At 38.3% G+C, this 19,498-nt stretch overlaps 1 protein-coding gene across 1 annotated transcript in view; it reads left to right on the top strand.

The window, feature by feature from the left end:
- Positions 1-19,498, top strand: part of LOC144957529 (abdominal ganglion neuropeptides L5-67-like) — a 76,772-nt gene that overhangs the window by 25,045 nt on the left and 32,229 nt on the right. The window contains exon 2 of the mRNA XM_078888879.1: positions 10,373-10,497. The gene's annotated coding sequence lies outside the window, so the exon portion shown is untranslated. The remainder of the gene's footprint in view (positions 1-10,372; positions 10,498-19,498) is intronic.

The following is a 19,498-nucleotide window of genomic DNA, read 5'->3' on the forward strand; positions in this document are numbered from 1 at the left end:
CTGAGTACAGTGAGGGAATGTGAGTAAAGAGCCTTTCTCCACAAGGACTCAACTAAACACCTCTCGTGTCAGAGTGGGCCTTGAACCCAGGATCTTCCAATCCGATAGTGCCGGGTGGTACCAACCCTTCTCGTTGTCGATAAATTACCGGTAATCCTTGGCCAGTATCGCCGTTCTCGAGACCGGTACCGGTACCGGTAATTCCCGATAATAATGAATTCTCATTGCCGATGATTTGTAATCGACAATGCCGAGTTTGGAAAGCTCTGTTATCTTTTGTTTGTTTGTTTTTGTTTTGTTTTTTTGCTGGTTTTTTTCAGTTTTAATATTTTTTGTTTGTTGTTGGTTCTCTTTTCATTCAATGTTTCCACGTATATTTTTGTTAATGTCATATTATATTGTTTATTATTTTTCCATTGCGACAACAGGGAATGAGATTAGCGGAAGAGTAGCGTCCCTTGATTGTACATCACCTTACAGAGAGAACGTCATGTTGGTTTTGCGCATGCGTCTCTCTCGTCCTCGCTTTCGGTGAAGTGTCTCCGGAAGCTAGGACTAGAGACGCATGCGCACAACCAACATGACGTTCTCTCTCTAATAACTTTTCCGCCGGTGACGTCCAATCAAGGGACGCTACTCTTCCGCTAATCTCATTCCCCATAGAGCAGTATAATTAGGTGCCCCAAACGTAAACAATAACAAGTTGCTAGTGATTTCCGTTAGGGGCCGGAAAAATTTACGCACAATATAGGTCTCCCAATTTTTTAGTTTGAGTTGTAGGCAATACATTTTCAGTATTGAAAATATGTTTACATAAAATCTAACAGTTGCAGAAATAATAATATAAGGCTAAATTATTCTGAAAATCAGGCTCCGAATAATTCTCGTTTTGTTCACACCAGCGCAATAATTTGTTCTGGTCTAAAAATAGATAGACTGTAACTTTTGATAAATTTTACCCTTTGTTCCATAAAATATCCATATCTAGACATTATTTGATGCATGATCGAGTATTTATGAATATGTGTTTCTTTTGCCACCTAACAGCCAAATTTTAAAGTTTATTTTTTTCTATTATTTACATTGGAACGTGAGCTGTCAAGACAGGAACATGTGGTTTGCCATGTGCTTCTAGACCTTTGTTTACGTTTGGGGCACGTAATTTTACTGCTCTATACGCATATTCTTACGTGTTGGAGTATCGAGGCTCGGCTGCTTAGTATCGATAATAAATAATTATCGGCAAGGCGGTGTGTCTTTTTTACGAAACCCGCCGAAACCCGCCGAAACCCTGCGAAACCCGCCGAAACCCGCCGAAACCCGCCGAAACCCGATGAAACCCGACGAATCCCGACAAAGTTATGGGAAGTAGGTGGCTGTGGGGAGTGAACCTAGAACTCAGGGAAGTGTACACCATTGGGGAGTGAACCTGGGACTGGGTTTCGGCGGGTTTCGTAAAAAAGAACCAGTGCTTTTTTACGAAACCCGCCGAAACCCGGCGAAACCCGACAATATACAGCAAAGTTATGGAAGTAGACAACTGTGGGGAGTGAACCCGAGACTCAGGGAAGTGTACACCAGTCGGGAGTGAACCTGAGACTAAGTTTATCGGCCGGTTTTGGCGGTTTCGTAAAAAAGAATTAGTGCTTTATTACGAAACCCGCCGAAACCCGCCGAAACCCGACAATATCCGGCAAAGTTATGGGAGTTTGGCAACAGTGGGGGGTGATCCTGGGAGTCAGGGAATTGCACACCAGTGGGGAGTTAACCTGGGACTATGTAAACAGGATATCAGTGGGAAATAAACCTGGGACTAAAGGGACATGGATACCATTGAAAGTTGAAGCCGGATATAAGAGCTTGGTACCAGAGGAGAATGAACCTGACAAAAAAGGGGGTGGGCGCCATTGGGGAGTGAACCTGGGACTATGTAAACAGGATATCAGTGGGAAATAAACCTTGGACTAAAGGGACATGGATACCATTGAAAGTTGAAACGGATATGAAAGTTTGGTACCAGAGGAGAATGAACCTGACACTATAGGGGTGGGCGCTAGAGGGAGTGAACCTGGGACTCAGGGAAGTGCACACCAATTTGGAGTTAACCTGGGACTGTGGGAGATGGATAACTGTGGGTATCCGAGCCGAACTATAGGAGTTGGGTACCAGAGGAGAATGAACCTGACACTATAAAAGGTGGGCGCCAGTGGGGAGTGAACCTGGGAGTCAGGAATTGCACCCCAGTGGGGAGTTAACCTGTGAATATCTAAAAAAGAATATCAGTGGGAAATAAATCCGGCTTCAACTCCCAATGGTATACATCTCCCTTTAGTCCCAGATATATTTCCTACTGATATCCTTTATACATATTCCCAGGTTAACTCCCCACTGGTGTGCAATTCCCTGAGTCCCAGGTTCACTCCCCACTGGCGCCCACCCCCTTTTGTGTCAGGTTCATTCTCCTCTGGTACCAAGCTTTCATATCCGGCTTCAACTTTCAATGGTATCCATCTCCCTTTAGTCCGAGGTTTATTTCCCACTGATATCCTGTTTACATAGTCCCAGGTTCACTCCCCAATGGCGCCCACCCCCTTTTTTGTCAGGTTCATTCTCCTCTGGTACCAAGCTCTTATATCCGGCTTCAACTTTCAATGGTATCCATGTCCCTTTAGTCCAAGGTTTATTTCCCACTGATATCCTGTTTACATAGTCCCAGGTTCACTCCCCACTGGCGCCCACCCCCTTTTTTGTCAGGTTCATTCTCCTCTGGTACCAAGCTCTCATATCCGGCTTCAACTTTCAATGGTATTCATCTCCCTTTAGTCACAGGTTTATTTCCCACTGATATCCTGTTTACATAGTCCCAGGTTCACTCCCCACTGGCGCCCACCTCCTTTAGTGTCAGGTTCATTCTCCTCTGGTACCAAACTCTCATACCAAGCTTCAAATTTTAATGGTATCCATCTCCCTTTAGTCCCAGGTTTATTTCCCACTGATATCCTTTTTACATATTCCCAGGTTAAATCCCCACTGGTGTGCAATTCCCTGAATCCCAGGTTCACTCCCAACTGGCGCCCACCTTCTATAGTGTCAGGTTCATTCTCCTCTGGCACCCAACTCCTATAGTTCGGCTCGGATACCCACAGTTATCCATCTCCCACAGTCCAAGGTTAACTCCCAATTGGTGTGCACTTCCCTGAGTCCCAGGTTCACTCCACACTGCGCCCATCTCCTATAGTGTCGGGTTCATTCTCCTCTGGTACTAAACTCCCATATCCGGCTTCAACTTTCAATGGTATCCATCTCCCTTTAGTCCCAGGTTTATTTCCCACTGATATCCTTTTTACACAGTCCCAGGTTAACTCCCCACTGGTGTGCAATTCCCTGAATCCCAGGTTCACTCCCCACTGCGCCCACCTTCTATAGTGTCAGGTTCATTCTCCTCTGGTACTCAATTCCCATATCCGGCTTCAACTTTCAATGGTATCCATCTCCCTTTAGTCCCAGGTTTATTTCCCACTGATATCCTTGTTACACAGTCCCAGGTTAACTCCCCACTGGTGTGCAATTCCCTGACTCCCAGGATCACCCCCCACTGTTGCCAAACTCCCATAACTTTGCCGGATATTGTCGGGTTTCGGCGGTTTCGGCGGGTTTCGTAATAAAGCACTAATTCTTTTTTACGAAACCCGCCGAAACCCGGGCCGATAAACTTAGTCTCAGGTTCACTCCCGACTGGTGTACACTTCCCTGAGTCTCGGGTTCACTCCCCACAGTTGTCTACTTCCCATAACTTTGCTGTATATTGTCGGGTTTCGCCGGGTTTCGGCGGTTTCGGCGGGTTTCGTAAAAAAGCACTGTTTCTTTTTACGAAACCCGCCGAAACCCAGTCCCAGGTTCACTCCCCAATGGTGTACACTTCCCTGAGTTCTAGGTTCACTCCCCACAGCCACCTACTTCCCATAACTTTGTCGGGATTCGTCGGGTTTCATCGGGTTTCGGCGGGTTTCGGCGGGTTTCGGCGGGTTTCGCAGGGTTTCGGCGGGTTTCGGCGGGTTTCGTAAAAAAGACACACCCTCGGTAAGGCTGTCACCGGTAGTACCGATACTCTGTACCGGTACTCAGTACCGGTACCGCTCGGCACTACAATCCGAAGGCAAGTGTCATCATACCACTAAACCACACACACACACACACACACACACACACACACACACACATGGTCACTCATTAAACACTAGAGCTTTTATAAAGCGCAATATCCACTAAATGTGCTCAAAGCGCTTTACAAAGAGTTCCAGACCGCAGCAACACTAACATTTAAAACGAGACATGACGCCTGTTAGGCGATATTACAATGTATTTCCAACAGAGACAACGCTGTTGACGGCCAGGTACTCATTTTCCACCTGAGTACTGTGAGGGAATGTGAGTACAGTCTTTCCCAAGGACTCAACTATGCGCCGAGCGAGGCTCGAAGCTATGACCTTCCGATCTGAAAGCGAGTGTCATACCACTAGACCACATAGCCGCACTCATGACAGTTAGAGATAGAGAGAACAGAGATAATGATAATAATAATAATAATAATAATAATAATAATAATAATAATAATAATAATAATAATAATAATAATAATAATGATAATAATAATAATGATAATAATAATAATAATAATAATAATAATAAATAATAATAATAATGATAATAATAATAATAATAATAATAATAATAATAATAATAATAATAATAATAATAATAATAATAATAATAATAATAATAATAATAATAATAATAATAATGATAATAATAATAACAATAATAATAATATCAATAATGAAGATAAGAGAGGTCGTCTGCGATGTTGGAATTACCGCCACCAATAATTACGGCCAAATTCTTGATTAAACAATGAAATATTGATAAGACGGCAAGGACGGCGATGGTTTGTCAGTGTCCTTCCTGCCTGGTCAAAGTCAATGACTCGCTGAATCAAGTCTAGTAAATTAAATAAATGTGTCCCATGCATGCATGCATGCCCACTGATGTATCAACAAAACAAGATAGTGGTGTTATGCGTTTAGGTAAAATACTCAAAAAATCCGACCGCCGGATAACGCCGATTATACCAACGCACAACACTATACAAATAATAATAATAATAATAATAATGATAATAATAATAATAATAATAATAATGATAATAATAATAATAATAATGATAATAATAATAATAATGATAATAATAATAATAATAATAATAATAATAATACTAATAATAATAATAATAATAATAATGATAATGATAATAATAATAATAATAATAATAATAATAATAATAATAATAATAATAATATATATAATAATAATAATAATAATAATAATAATAATAATAATAATAATAATAATAATAATAATAATAATAATAATAATAATAATAATAATAATAATAATGATAATAATAATAATAATAATAATAATAATAATAATAATAATAATAATAATGATAATAATAATGATAATAATAATGATAATAATAATAATAATAATAATAATAATAATAATAATAATAATAATAATAATAATATAATAACAATATATAATAATAATAATAATAATAATAATAATAATAATAATAATAATAATAATAATAATATAATAATAATAATATATCTTTATTGTCCCCAAAAAAGTGGCAATTTGTTATTTGGTTACATTTATAACAATACAATATTGACATAGACACACTCACACAAGATGCACACTAGTAACATAGTAGTTATCGTAAAAAAAAAATACTGATCTCTATGAAAAAAAAAACAGGGTCCAACGCCCGAGTACAATAATAAAAGAACAGCGATGAAGGCTATTTGGTCACATCTTACGTCGAGAAGATAACATCCCAGCCCAAACTGCAATGACAGAGTATTTCCTTTATGGCAACAAATATGTAGGGAGACCACCAACATCAATAGTAACTACCCTGAACCAGGACCTCTCTACATATCAGAAATTTCTGGATTCAGATGAGGCCGAATTAATCCCTGAAGAACTAAGAAATACTGCAGTGGCCTCCATATTAAAGTCACAACAAGGTCATGACAGCCTCAAATCTCTGGCCCAGGACCGCGACCAATGGAAACAATTAACAACATGGATGGAGAAAGCAGCTATACTTATCGCCCATGACTGAATCACACAATTCTCAGCAAGCGTCATTCGGACTGCGAAGCTTACGACTATAAAACTATGTGCGACCTTGAGTGCTTATAGATAGTCTGATTTTTATATAATTTACTTGAAAACTACCAATCCGGCGGTCTTAAAAAAAACATTACAAAAAAAAAGAGCTGAGTGGTGTTAATTGGATTCAATAGTCTGATGTCACGTCGCCCAGCAACGGCGAGCAGCGTGGTTCTAAAAAAAAGAAAATTTGGTACTTTTATTCTTCGTGCTGGCGAGAACTTTTCATGTGTCATGCGATCAATACATGGTCATATTTATAATGATTTTCTCCTCTGGATACGCTTTTATGCTCGTCGGAGAAATATTAATTTCATAAGGGCGTCCGCCATTGTTCCGATAGTTAAGTTATGCGTCATTACGAGGGAAGTGACGTCATGACTATAGGAGCCAATTTCATTCCTTATATAATGCTGAGATGAAACAAATAATAATATTATAAAACAATGAAATAAAGTGATGGGTTTTGTGGTTTTGGGATTTGATACTCGCCTTTGGACGTAGCCATCGTTAACTTATAGATAGTATGCGCTTGGCTGAGAAGCTCATAACATTGCCATCCGGAAGTATAACGGACCAACACACAAAACTGTGTGTATCCATGAACGTTTATAGTCTGGTTAATACAGTTCAGGGAGCATTACTCATAAACGCGGATGGCAAAAAAAAAAAATAACAAAGGCCTGAGTGACGTCATCTGCATACTATCTATAGCCTGACATTGACCAAAAAATGACGTCAAAATGCCAGTCTTTGGCCACAAAAGAAAAGAAATCGTGAGTTGTATTCAATAGATCAACCAATGAAATAACTTGTTTCCATGTTGTCCAAGTGAGAAAATTTGGGAGGTAAAACTATCATCTTGCCCAAGGAAAAAAACCCCCCGAAAGTGCAGGTCTAAAAGTCGAACATATAATTCTGGACATGCTTTAACATAGACAATAAATATGTTGTGCTGGTTTCAGAATATTTCCATTAAAACAATGGCCCCGTAAGAATTTGGATTACCAGATCTGTAAATGGGTACGCGTTGGTCAGAAATATGTGTTTTAAAATCACAAAACATTGACGTATTAGTGACCAATTAGTGACAATGATGATTAAAAAAAAAAAACAACAACAAAAAACAACATCATATAATCAAGATGATATAAAAGACACCGAAAAACTTAAATATTCTTTATAAACAACACGTTGACGTAATAAAAATATTATAATTAGATGACAATAATGGTAAAAAATAAATACATAATTCATATTATAGTGGATGAAAGATATCAAACAAAAACAAAATCCCAGAAAATATTTTAAGATCCAACAAACTGACGTAATAAAAACATTTGGCGACAAGGACACTAAAAATAAAACAAAATCCATCTAGGGGATTAAGAATACAAAAAAAAAACAAAAAAACCCAAAAATATTTTTAAAATAAATAACTAGATAGATAGAGATGCCTAAATTATGAGTCAGTAAAATGGAGATAAAGATAAAGGGAGTAAATCTGACTCATGAATAATATAAGGGAACAACAACACAAAACAAACGACGTTTCGGCCTTTGGCCTTTTTCAAGTAAACACATTGACGCAATATTATAAACAGGATCGTATAAAGTGTCAACAACAGTTTAAAAAAAAAATCAAACAAAGCAAGGAAGTCAAGAGCGGATTAAAATAAAAATAAAAATAAAACAAGGCCCAAAACAGAAAAAAATAGTTCCAAATAATTCCCATATGGCATAATCGCTATCAATATTACGGCCAAATGTCAGTTTTGACAGAAAAAAATATTATTATTCAAAGTAGTTGCACTCTCTACTATTTGTTTTTGGAGAACAATTTTTGAGAACCTTTGTCATTGCTGAGTTCTCAGAAACGTCCATATTTAATGACGGTGCGGTTTGTTTGTTTTGGTCGCTCCTAGTTTGTATTGTGATTTATTCATTAAAGGGATTATATATCGATTGTGTTGATAACGACGACAACTAACTGGGTTGTATTTGGTCCATCGTGATCTCCATGAAACAGAACACTCATAGTCCGATCAATGCAAATAATGATCTCACTGATAATCGTGAAGCTTGTGTATTTGCCTGACGTAGTCTCAAATAAAAGACGTATTTAAAAATTTGGCCATAAAACTCGTCCTTCAAATATCGATCTATTAAAATGATTCTCACCTTGGCAAAAACTCTCAAACCTGGGACTTGAACGCAAGTGTTCAAGTCCCAGGTTTGAGAGCTTTTTGTCAAGGTGAGAGTCATTTTAATCGATTGATATTTGAAGGACGAGTTTTCTGACCAAAATTTTTAATACGTATTTTTTTTTCTAAGTACAGCAGAAGTGCTGATAGTATGGGAGTTGTGGTTAAACATTGGGGTAATATTATACAAAATTCATCTTTAGTAGACGGCTTGGTGAAATACTCACACCAGTCGCCTGCCAAAGCAATCGCAAATAGTTTTAACAAACACATGAACACATTTAGTCGTGGTAAATTTTAAGGTTTATCCCTGGCGACAAGTATCTCATCAGTATATCTTTTAAAAAGCATCGGCACCGTTGCTATCCGGAAGTATAACGGACCAACACACAAACTCTGTGTAACCATGAACTTTTATAGTCTGGTTAATACAGTTTAGTGAGAACAACTCACAAACGCGGATGGCAAAAACAATAACAAAGGCCTGAGTGACGTCATCTGCATATTATCTATAAAAGTTCATGGTTACACAGAGTTTGTGTGTTGGTCCGTTATACTTCCGGATGGCAATGTTGTGAACTCCTTGGACAAGCGCATTCTATCTATAGCCTGACACTGACCAAAACAAAAGACCAGTCTTTGGCCACAAAAGAAAACAAATCGTGAGTTGTATTCAATAGTTCAACCAATGGAATCACTTGTTTCCATGAGCACTACTAACGACAACTCACTAGACGGTGTCAGGCGAAAACTTAACGATGGCTCCGGTCAGATTGGTGGACTGAAACTATAGATAGTTCGAAGATGACGTCCCTCAGGTCTTTGTTATTGTTTTCTGCCATCCGCGTTTATGAGTAATGCTCACTGAACTGTATTAACCCGACTATAAACGTTCATGGATACACACAGTTTTGTGTGTGGTCAGTTATACTTCCGGATGGCAATGTTATGAGCTTTTTTTGCCAAGCGCATACTATCTATAGATAGAATAAAGTAGACGTCACTTGGGTCTATAGATAGTATGCGCTTGGCTAAGAAACTCAAAACATTGCCATCCGGAAGTGAAACGGACCAACAAACAAAGCTCTGTGTAACCATGAACTTTTATTGTCTGGATAATACAATTAAGTGAGAATAACTCATAGACATGGATAGCAAAAAAAAAAAAAAAAAAAAAAAAGAAAATAACAAAGACCACCGTGACGTCAACTTTATTCTATCTATAGTTTCGGTCCACGAATCAGACCCCTGATCCCAATGGTTGAACTATTGAAAACAACTCACCATTTGTTTTCCTTTGTGGTTTTAACGTTATAGATAGTATGTGCTTGGCTAAGAAGCTCACAACATTGCCATCCGGAAGTATAACGGACCAACACACAAAACTGTGTGTATCCATAAACGTTTATAATCAGGTTAATACAGTTAAGTGAGCATTACTCATAAACGCGGATGGCAAAAAACAATAACAAAGACCAGAGTGACGTCATCTTCGAACTATCTATACATTGGTCTGAAGAGAAGCTCTGTCGTACTCTAGAAAAACCCATATTAAAAAATTTGGCCAGAAAACTCGTCCTTCAAACATCGATCGATTTAAATGACCCTCATCTTGGCAAAAAAAAAAAAACCCAAAAAGCAACACTCTCAAACCTGGGACTTCGCGAAGGAAGTCCCGGGTTTGAGAGTTTCTGATTTAGTTTTATTTTCCAAGACGAGGGTCATAAAAATTGATCGATATTTGATTTTCTGGCCAAATTCTAAAATATGTCCCCCCCCCCCCCCCCCGAGTACGGCAGAGCTTCTCTTCATGCTAAACGTTCAGTTTTTAGATACTCCATCAGAGCCCTCCTACAGCTATTCCTTAGAGTTATTGGAAATTGCGCTATACAAATGCTCAAGTTTGTTTTGTTTCTCATTTCCAGATTTTAAACGAATCGACATCTACTTCTGACTTGAATTCCCTGAAAAAGAAAATTTAGACAAAGTTTCAACCCATCACAGAGATCATCCGGAAATTCAACCCCTTTTTTAGTGTCAATCAGTAGAGGTAAGAGGATATTTAAAATGGAGCTTTTATATAGCGCAACATCCACTAAAATGTGCTCAAAGCGCTTTACAAGGGGTCCCTGGTCAATAGCAACATTTAACATGTAGGACTAGGACATGACGCCTGTTAGGCGATATTACAATTTTTCGGACAAAGACAACGCTGTTAACGGCCAGGAACTCATTTTACACCCGAGTACGGTGAGAGAGTGTGAGTAAAAGCCTTTTTTCAAGGACTCAACTATGCGCCGAACACGAGCCTCGAACCCAGGACCTTCTGATCCTAAAGCGAGTGTCATACCACAGGACCAAATAGCCGCACATTTAAGAACTGAACAAGCGAGTGTGTATGAAAGGTGCCAGATAAACCATCAAGAAAGCACCTTTCATGTAATGACGTAATAATAACTTAGTGCCTGGTTCTAAACTATCGGAACATTGGCGGACGCCCTAATGAAATACTTCTCTGACGAGCATAAAAGTGTGTCCAGAGGAGAAAAACACTATAAATCTGATCTGATTTTGACTTTTATACATTCTGATCGCATGACGTGTGAAAAAGTTCTAGCCAGCATGAAGAATAAAAAGTACCGATTTTCTTTGTTTAGAACCAATCTGCTCGTTGCTAGGCGGACGTGACATCAGACTAGTGAATCCTATTTAGGAGCGGGCACCGTTGTAAGATAAAGAAAGAACTGAACAAGTGTGTATGAAAGGTGCCAGATGAAGCAGCAAGAAAGCACCTTTTATACACACTTGTTCAGTTCTTTATCTTACAACAGTCGCCCAGCAGCAAGCACATTGGTTCTAAACAAAGAAAATCGGTACTTTTTATTCTTCATGCTGGCTCCGACTTTTTCACACGTCATGCCATTAGAATGTATAAAAGTCAAAACATGATCATAATATTATCATGTTTTTCTCCTCTGGATACACTTTTATGCTCGTCAGACAAGTATTTCATAAGGGCATCCGCCATTGTTCCGATAGTTTAGAACCAGTTACTATCTTACTATGCGTCATTACAAGGAAAGTGACGTCACATCACGACTGTTGAAGCTCCCGAGTCACAGTGTAACGACCTAACAACAGCTCACCCCCCCCCCCCCCAATCCCTTTTATATCTTCAGTCAACCCTAACACCGACCATATCCGTAGTTTACCCGGGTTAATTTTACCCCATGCCTCTTTATTACATTTTTCTGTGACAAATTATAGGCGTAGTATCCAAGCTAATGTTTTTAGTTTTTACATGTTAATGGTAGCTGCATAAAGCTATCTATGCACATGCTCATTTTTAATACATTTTTTTTTCCAATTTTTAAAAGTAGCAAAAATCTATAGGATTGAGTGAGTTAAACGCGATATACATACATACATACATACATACATACATACATACATACATACATACATACATACATACATACATACATACATACATACATACATACATACATACATACATACATACATATATTCATATTCATATATCATGTAAATGAATGCATCAGAAATTGAGGAGATAAGTACATAATATTATAGAAATAAGACAGACTCCGGTTAAATGGATAATAATCGTGATATTGGAAGATTTCCCTCCGGGGATTCTTACGGCACAGGCGGAAGAAAAAACCGGGAAGAAAGTGGATGAGAAAAATGTGACTCCTCGTCTCAAAACGGTATTAAGTCGCTATGATTAACTCTCTCCTTAATATATTGATATTGAGCTTCTATATAGCGCAATATCCACTTAACGTGCTCAAGGCGCTTTACAATGGGTCCCTGGTCAACAGCAATATTTAACATGTAGGACGAGACATGACATGACGCCTGTTAGGCGATATTACAATTTTTCGGACAAAGACAACGCTGTTAACGGCCAGGTACTCATTTTACACCTGAGTACGGTGAGAGAATGTGAGTAAAGAGTCTTTTCCAAGGACTCAACTATGCGTCGAGCGAGGCTCGAACCCAGGACCTTCCGATCCGAAAGCGAGTGTCATACCACTAGACCACATAGCCGCACAAGCTATTTACCAGCTATTTTTAGAATTTCCCCCGAAAATTCACTCCAAACCAACACAAAAATAGACTTTTCTTACTCAAACAAAAAAGTAACAAGTGAGCTCTACAGCACAGTGTTTAGTATTTATAGCTGTAATCAAAGCATTTCTTTAAAGTTTGTGAAGTACAAGAGAAATCAGAATGAGAAAATTGTCTGTTGCATCGTAACGAATGTGACGATTTTCCTATGGGTGGTACGGAGAGGGTTAAGAGGCTGAAAATGGAATTTGTAGCCAGAAATATCATGCTTAAGTTGAGTTTATATGATTTACAGAGGGGAAGGAATATCATTTTTAACTGTGGTAAATACCAAGGTTTCATATTTTTGACCAGTTTAACTATAGATAGTTCGAAGATGACGTCACTCAGGCCTTTGTTATTGTTTTTGCCATCTGCGTTTGTGAGTTGTTCTCACTAAATTGTATTAACCAGACTATAAAAGCTTATGGTTACACAGAGTTTGTGTGTTGGTCCGTTATACTTCCGGATGGCAATGTTGTGAACTCCTTGGCCAAGCGCATTTTATCTATAGTTTGACTTTTTAGTATCTGGTCCACCCCGACATAAAACCGTTTTGAGACAAGGGGTCACAAATATTTAAAAATAAGAAGGAGATAGAGACAGAGATAGAGAGGTAAAGAGAGACGGAGGCAGAGAGAGGCTGTGTGTGTGTGTGTGTGTATGTGTGTGTGTGGATGTGTGTGTGTGTGAGAGAGAGAGAGAGAGAGAGAGAGAGAGAGAGAGAGAGAGAGAGGGGGGGCGGTCGGGGAAGGTGAAAAGAGATTTTTTTTTTTAAAGATGGGAGTGGTAGCATGAATAGATAATAAATAAATATTTGAATAGATGAATGGAGTGAAGGTTGAACAGATACATGGATGGATGGATAGGTGGTTGGGTAAATGGATAGATCAATAGATTAATAGATCAATTGGTGGACAGGCACATGAATATAGATAAATGGATAGTTAGATAGATAGATAGATAGATAGATAGATAGATAGATTTGAGAGTTAAAAAGGTAGGCGGATAGATAGATAGATAGATAGATAGATAGATAGATAGATAGATAGATAGATAGATAGATAGATTGTTAGATAAGAAGTTAGCTAAGAAGTTCACATCACTGTCATCCGGAAGTATAACGACCAACACACAAAAAGTTGTGTAACCATGAACGTTTATAGTCTGGCTAATACTGTTAAGTGAGAATTACTCATAAACGCGGATGGCAAAAAGCAATAACAAAGACCTGAATGACGTCATCTTCGAACTATCTATTAACCAGACTATAAATATTTAAGGTTACACATAGTTTTGTGTGTTGGTCCGTTATACTTCCGGATGGCAATGTTGTGAGCTTCTTTGCCAAGCGCATTCTATCTATAGATAGATAACAATAACAAAGACCTGATTGACGTGATCTTCGAACTATCTATAGACAGTATGCCCTTGGCTAAGAAGTTAACAACATTGCCATCCGGAAGTATAACGGACCAACACATAAAACTGTGTGTATCCATGAACGTTTATAGTGTGGTTGATACAGTTTAGTGAGAATTACTCACAAAAGCGGATGGCAAAATACAATTACAAAGGCTTGAGTGACGTCATCTTCGTTCTATCTATACATTCTGCGACCAAAATAGTGATAGCACATCACGAGTCAATGTCACGTATAGATAGTATGCAGATGACGTCACTCAGGCCTTTGTTATTGTTTTTGCCATCCGCGTTTGTGAGTTGTTCTCACTAAACTGTATTAACCAAACTATAAAAATTCATGGTTACACAGAGTTTGTGTGTTGGTCCGTTATACTTCCGGATGGCAATGTTGTGAACTCCTTGGCCAAGCGCATTCTATCTATACATCAATAGTGCCCCGAAGTTCTGGTTATGCCATCGTATTTCCAATGAGTTTGAAACCTGGAGGCGTCACGAGTTGTCTTCCTTATGAAACCAGTGAGATAATTAATGTCATGCTTTTCAGAGTACAAAATCGCGACTTTTCTTTCTTATTAAAACAGTTAGATAATATTAACTCACTCAATCCTAACACCGACTATATCCGTGGTTTACCCGGGTTAGTTTTACCCCATTCCTATTTATTACATTTTTATGAGACAAATTATAGGATTAGTATCAAATTTAATGTTTTAAATTTTTACATGTTAATGATAGTTGAATTTTTAATACATTTTTTCCAACTTTGAAAAGTAGCAAAAATATCTAGGATTTAGTGAGTTAATATTATGCGTTTTAAACGTACTAACTCATCAGTGTTGCCTGATGAAACAATTAACCAATAGGTCGTTGACCAATCAAAACATGAAATTAGTGACACCCCCTCACACGTGCTCGGACAAGCGTAGTTGGCTATATATAAGCAGTAACGTGAATGAAATCTCCCTCTCTCTCTCTCTCTCTCTCTCTCTCTCTCTCTCTCTCTCTCTCTCTGATTATTCATTGCTATTGTTTTTATACCGCCAGGTAGGTGACTAAGTTATCACACGATTTTCAGATTATAAACGTTTACTTTTATACATAGTTTTCTGTGTTAGTTCTTTTGACCAAGCGGTAGAACAGTGGGTATTTTACTTAGACACATACCATCGATAGTAAAATCTGTGCAGTTTGCTGCTGTGTCTACCAATCACTAGCATTGTTTACATTACGACGATTGTCCGAGAGGCGTGGTTATCTACCTGTTAATCACTTTAAGAGACAAGTCCACTCCACGACCACAAAAGAAAACAAAATGTGAGTTATATTCACAAATTCAACCAATGGGAACATTTGTTTTCTTAACCCTCTCCTTACCAACTACAGGAAAATCGTCACATTTGTTTCGATATAACCAACATTTTTCTTATTCAAATTTCTCTTGTACATCATAAAATTCAAAGAAAATGAACAGTGTGTTGTAGAGCATGTTTTGATAAGGAAATTATATATCGCAAGAACTTTACTGCTTTTATGTCAGAGTGATAAAAATAGATTTTTGTGTAGCTGGGTGTGAACATTAGGTCATAAGGGGAAAATCCTGAAAATGGCTGGTAAAGAGAAAGTTAAGCACTACTGAAACTAATGACATTTTACTCTCGTGGTGTACCAAACGAAAATAACGTCTTAGTGTCGGGGAATAACTTTAACTTTAACTTGGTACAGAGCAATACCTATAGATAGTTCGAAGATGACGTCACTCATGCCATTGTTATTGGTTTTTGCCATCCGCGTTTATGAGTACTTCTCACTAAACTGTATTGACCAGACTATAAACGATCATGGTTACACACAGTTTTATGTGTTGGTCCGTTTTACTTCCGGATGGCAATGTTGTGAACTTCTTGGCCAAGCGCATACTCTCTATACAGAATTTGTGAGCTTTTACATAGATAGAACGAAGTTGACGTCGCTCATGTCTTTGTTATTGATTTTTTTGCCATCCGCGTTTATGAGTAATACTCACTAAACTGTTTTAACAAGATAATGAACGTTCAAGGTTACACATAGTTTTGTGTGTTGGTCCGTTATACTTCCGGATGGCAATGTTGTGAGCTTCTTAGCCAAGCGCAAACTATCTTTTGATGCTGTGCGCTTGACCAAGAAACTCACAACATTACCATCCGGAAATACAACGGACCAACACACAAAACTATGTGTAACCTTGAATGTATATTATTATAGTCTGGTTAATACTAAACAAGGATGGCAAAAAAAAGCAATAACAAAGACCTGAGTGTCGTCAACTTCGTTCCATCTATTATTGCTGTCTTCCTCGTAACACCCACTCTAATGGAATGAATCCCCAATATACCAATCAGACTGTGGAACTATATTTAATGGATGAGGTCCATAAACCAAATGGATTTTTCCAGACTTTATGGTCTGTTTGTGTGTATTTCGTCCACACAGTATTTATTATTTATCGATGGGTAGAAATGGTTTTGATGAACACTATAGATAGTATGCGCTTGGCTAAGAAGCTCACAACATTGCCATCCGGAAGTACAACGGACCAACACACAAACACTGTGTAACCATGAACGTTTATAGTCAGGTTAATACAGTTTAGTGAGAACAACTCACAAACGCGGATGGCAAAAACAATAACAAAGGCCTGAGTGACGTCATCTGCATACTATCTATAGGGTGTATCAGATTAGCGGAAGAGTAGCGTCCCTTGATTGGACGTCACCGGTGGAGAAGTTATTTGTAAACAAACCAACTACAAGCCAAGCGCTCCAAATAAATAAAAAATTATTCATATTTCTGTACAAAAAATGCATATCATAATCGACGTTATGCATTTTTGTACAGAAATATGAATAATAAATGTTGTATTTGGAGCGCTTGGCTTGTAGTTGGTTTGTTTACAAATAACTTCTCCCCCGGTGACGTCCAATCAAGGGACTCTACTCTTCCGCCAATCTCATTCCCTATAGATAGTATGCGCTTGGCTAAGAAGCTCATAACATTGCCATCCGGAAGTAAAACGGACCAACACACAAAACTATGTGTAACCATGCATTTTTATAGTCAGGTGAATACAGTTTAGTGAGAATTACTCATAAACGCGGATGGCAAAAAACAATAACAAAGACCTGAGTGACGTCAACTTCGAACTATCTATACTGCCCGTGCTCTGACAAATAAAAATCTATTTTTTTTTTAATTTGGCCAGAAAACTCGTCCTTCTAATTTCGATGGATTAAAATGGTTCTCATCCTTTTAACCCTGAGACTTCCTGAAGTTTTCCACAAAATCTCATGTTTCAGATTTTCTGACATTTTAATCGATTGTAATTTTAGGAGGAGTTTTCTGACCAAATTTTTTAAATGTGTGAGTTTTATTTTATTTTTGTTTTTTAAAGCACGACACGACAGTATAGATAGTTCGAAGATGACGTCACTCAGGTCTTTGTTATTGTTTTTTGCCATCCGCGTTTATGAGCAATGCTCACTGATCCTTATTAACCCGACTATAAACGTTCATGGTTACACACAGTTTTGTGTGTTGGTCCGTTATACTTCCGGATGGAAATGTTATGAGCTTCTTAGTCAAGCGCATACTATCTATAGATAATTTGCGCTTGGATAAGAAACTCAAAACATTGCCATCCGGAAGTATAACGGACCAACACACAAAACTCTGTGTAACCATGAACTTTTATAGTCTGGTTCAGACAGTTTAGTGAGAATTACTCACAAACGCGGATGGCAAAATACAATAACAAAAGCTTGAGTGACGTCATCTTCACTCTATCTATGCTGACTGCGTGCTTAAACAAAACACATTATTTACCATCTTATCTTGGCCAAAACATTTTTTTCTTGAAATCGGGCAAAACTGATTAGTTTTGGTTTTATTTACTTTTAAATGTGAATACTCACTGCTTGAATCACATCAACCAGTCCAGTGACGGAAAACGAAGATAACTCTTCCATAACTACACGCAACAAAGCTTGGATGGCGCTAAACCCTCTCCCTCTTTCGGAAAACACTAAGTGTCTCTCAACTTCGAACTATCTATAGATAGTATGCAGATGACGTCACTCAGGCCTTTGTTATTGTTTTTGCCATCCGCGTTTGTGAGTTGTTCTCACTAAACTGTAGTAACAAGACTAAAAAGTTCATGGTTACACAGAGTTTGTGTGTTGGTCCGTTATACTTCCGGATGGCAATGTTGTGAACTCCTTGGCCAAGCGCATTCTATCTATAGATAGAATGAAGTTGACGTCACTCAAGTCTATGTAAATTGTGTTTTGTTTTTTTTTTTTTGCGATCCATGTTTATGAGTAATTCTCACAAAACTGTATTAACCAGACTATATAAACATTCAAGGTTACACATATTTTTGTGTGTTGGTCCGATATATATTTCCAGATAGCAATGTTGTGAGCTTCTTAGCCAAGCGTATAGATAGAATGCGCTTGGCCAAGGAGCTCACAACATTGCCATCCGGAAGTATAACGGACCAACACACAAACTCTGTGTAACCATGAACGTTTATAGTCTGGTTAATACAGTTTAGTGAGAACAACTCACAAACGCGGATGGCGAAAACAATAACAAAGGCAAAAATTGTCTGTGAAACGAATACTCAATAAACTGAACTTTTCAGACCCCTCCCCCCCCCCCCCCCCCCCCCCCCCCCCCCCCACTCCTATAGATAGAATGCGCTTGGCCAAGGAGTTCACAACATTGCCATCCGGAAGTATAACGGACCAACACACAAACTCTGTGTAACCATGAACTTTTATAGTCTGGTTAATACAGGTTAGTGAGAACAACTCACAAACGCGGATGGCAAAAACAATAACAAAGGCCTGAGTGACGTCATCTTCGAACTATCTATAATAATTAATAATTGAGCTTTTATATAGCGCAATATCCACTAAACGTACTCAAAGCACTTTACAAGGGGGTCCCTGGTCAACAGTAACATTTAACATGTAGGACGGGACATGACGCCTGTTAGGCGATATTACAATTTTTCGGACAAAGACAACGCGGTATTCATTTTACACCCGAGTACGGTGAAAGAATGTGAGTAAAGAGCCTTTTCCAAGGACTCAACTATGCGCCGAGCGCGAGGCTCGAACCCAGGACCTTCCGATCCGAAAGCGGGTGTCATACCACTAGACCAAATGTGACCCTTCGTCTCAAAACGGTATTAAGTCGGGATGATTAAGATGTTTAAAATTGAATTTGTAGCCAGAAATATCATGCTTAAGTTGAGATTATATGCTTTATAGAGGAGAAGGAATATCATATTTTACTGTGGTAAATACCAACGTTTCATGTTTTTGACCAGTTTAACTATAATTTGACTTTTTAGCAACTGGTCCATCCCGACATAATACCGTTTTGAGACGAAGGGTTACAAATAGCACCTCCTCCCTGTCCCCTTCTAACAATAGAATAACCTCATTTTC

Source organism: Berghia stephanieae, chromosome 12 (assembly GCF_034508935.2).
Source record: "Berghia stephanieae isolate SIO BIC M18660-M18661 chromosome 12, UCSD_Bste_1.3, whole genome shotgun sequence".
NCBI lineage: Eukaryota > Metazoa > Mollusca > Gastropoda > Nudibranchia > Aeolidiidae > Berghia > Berghia stephanieae.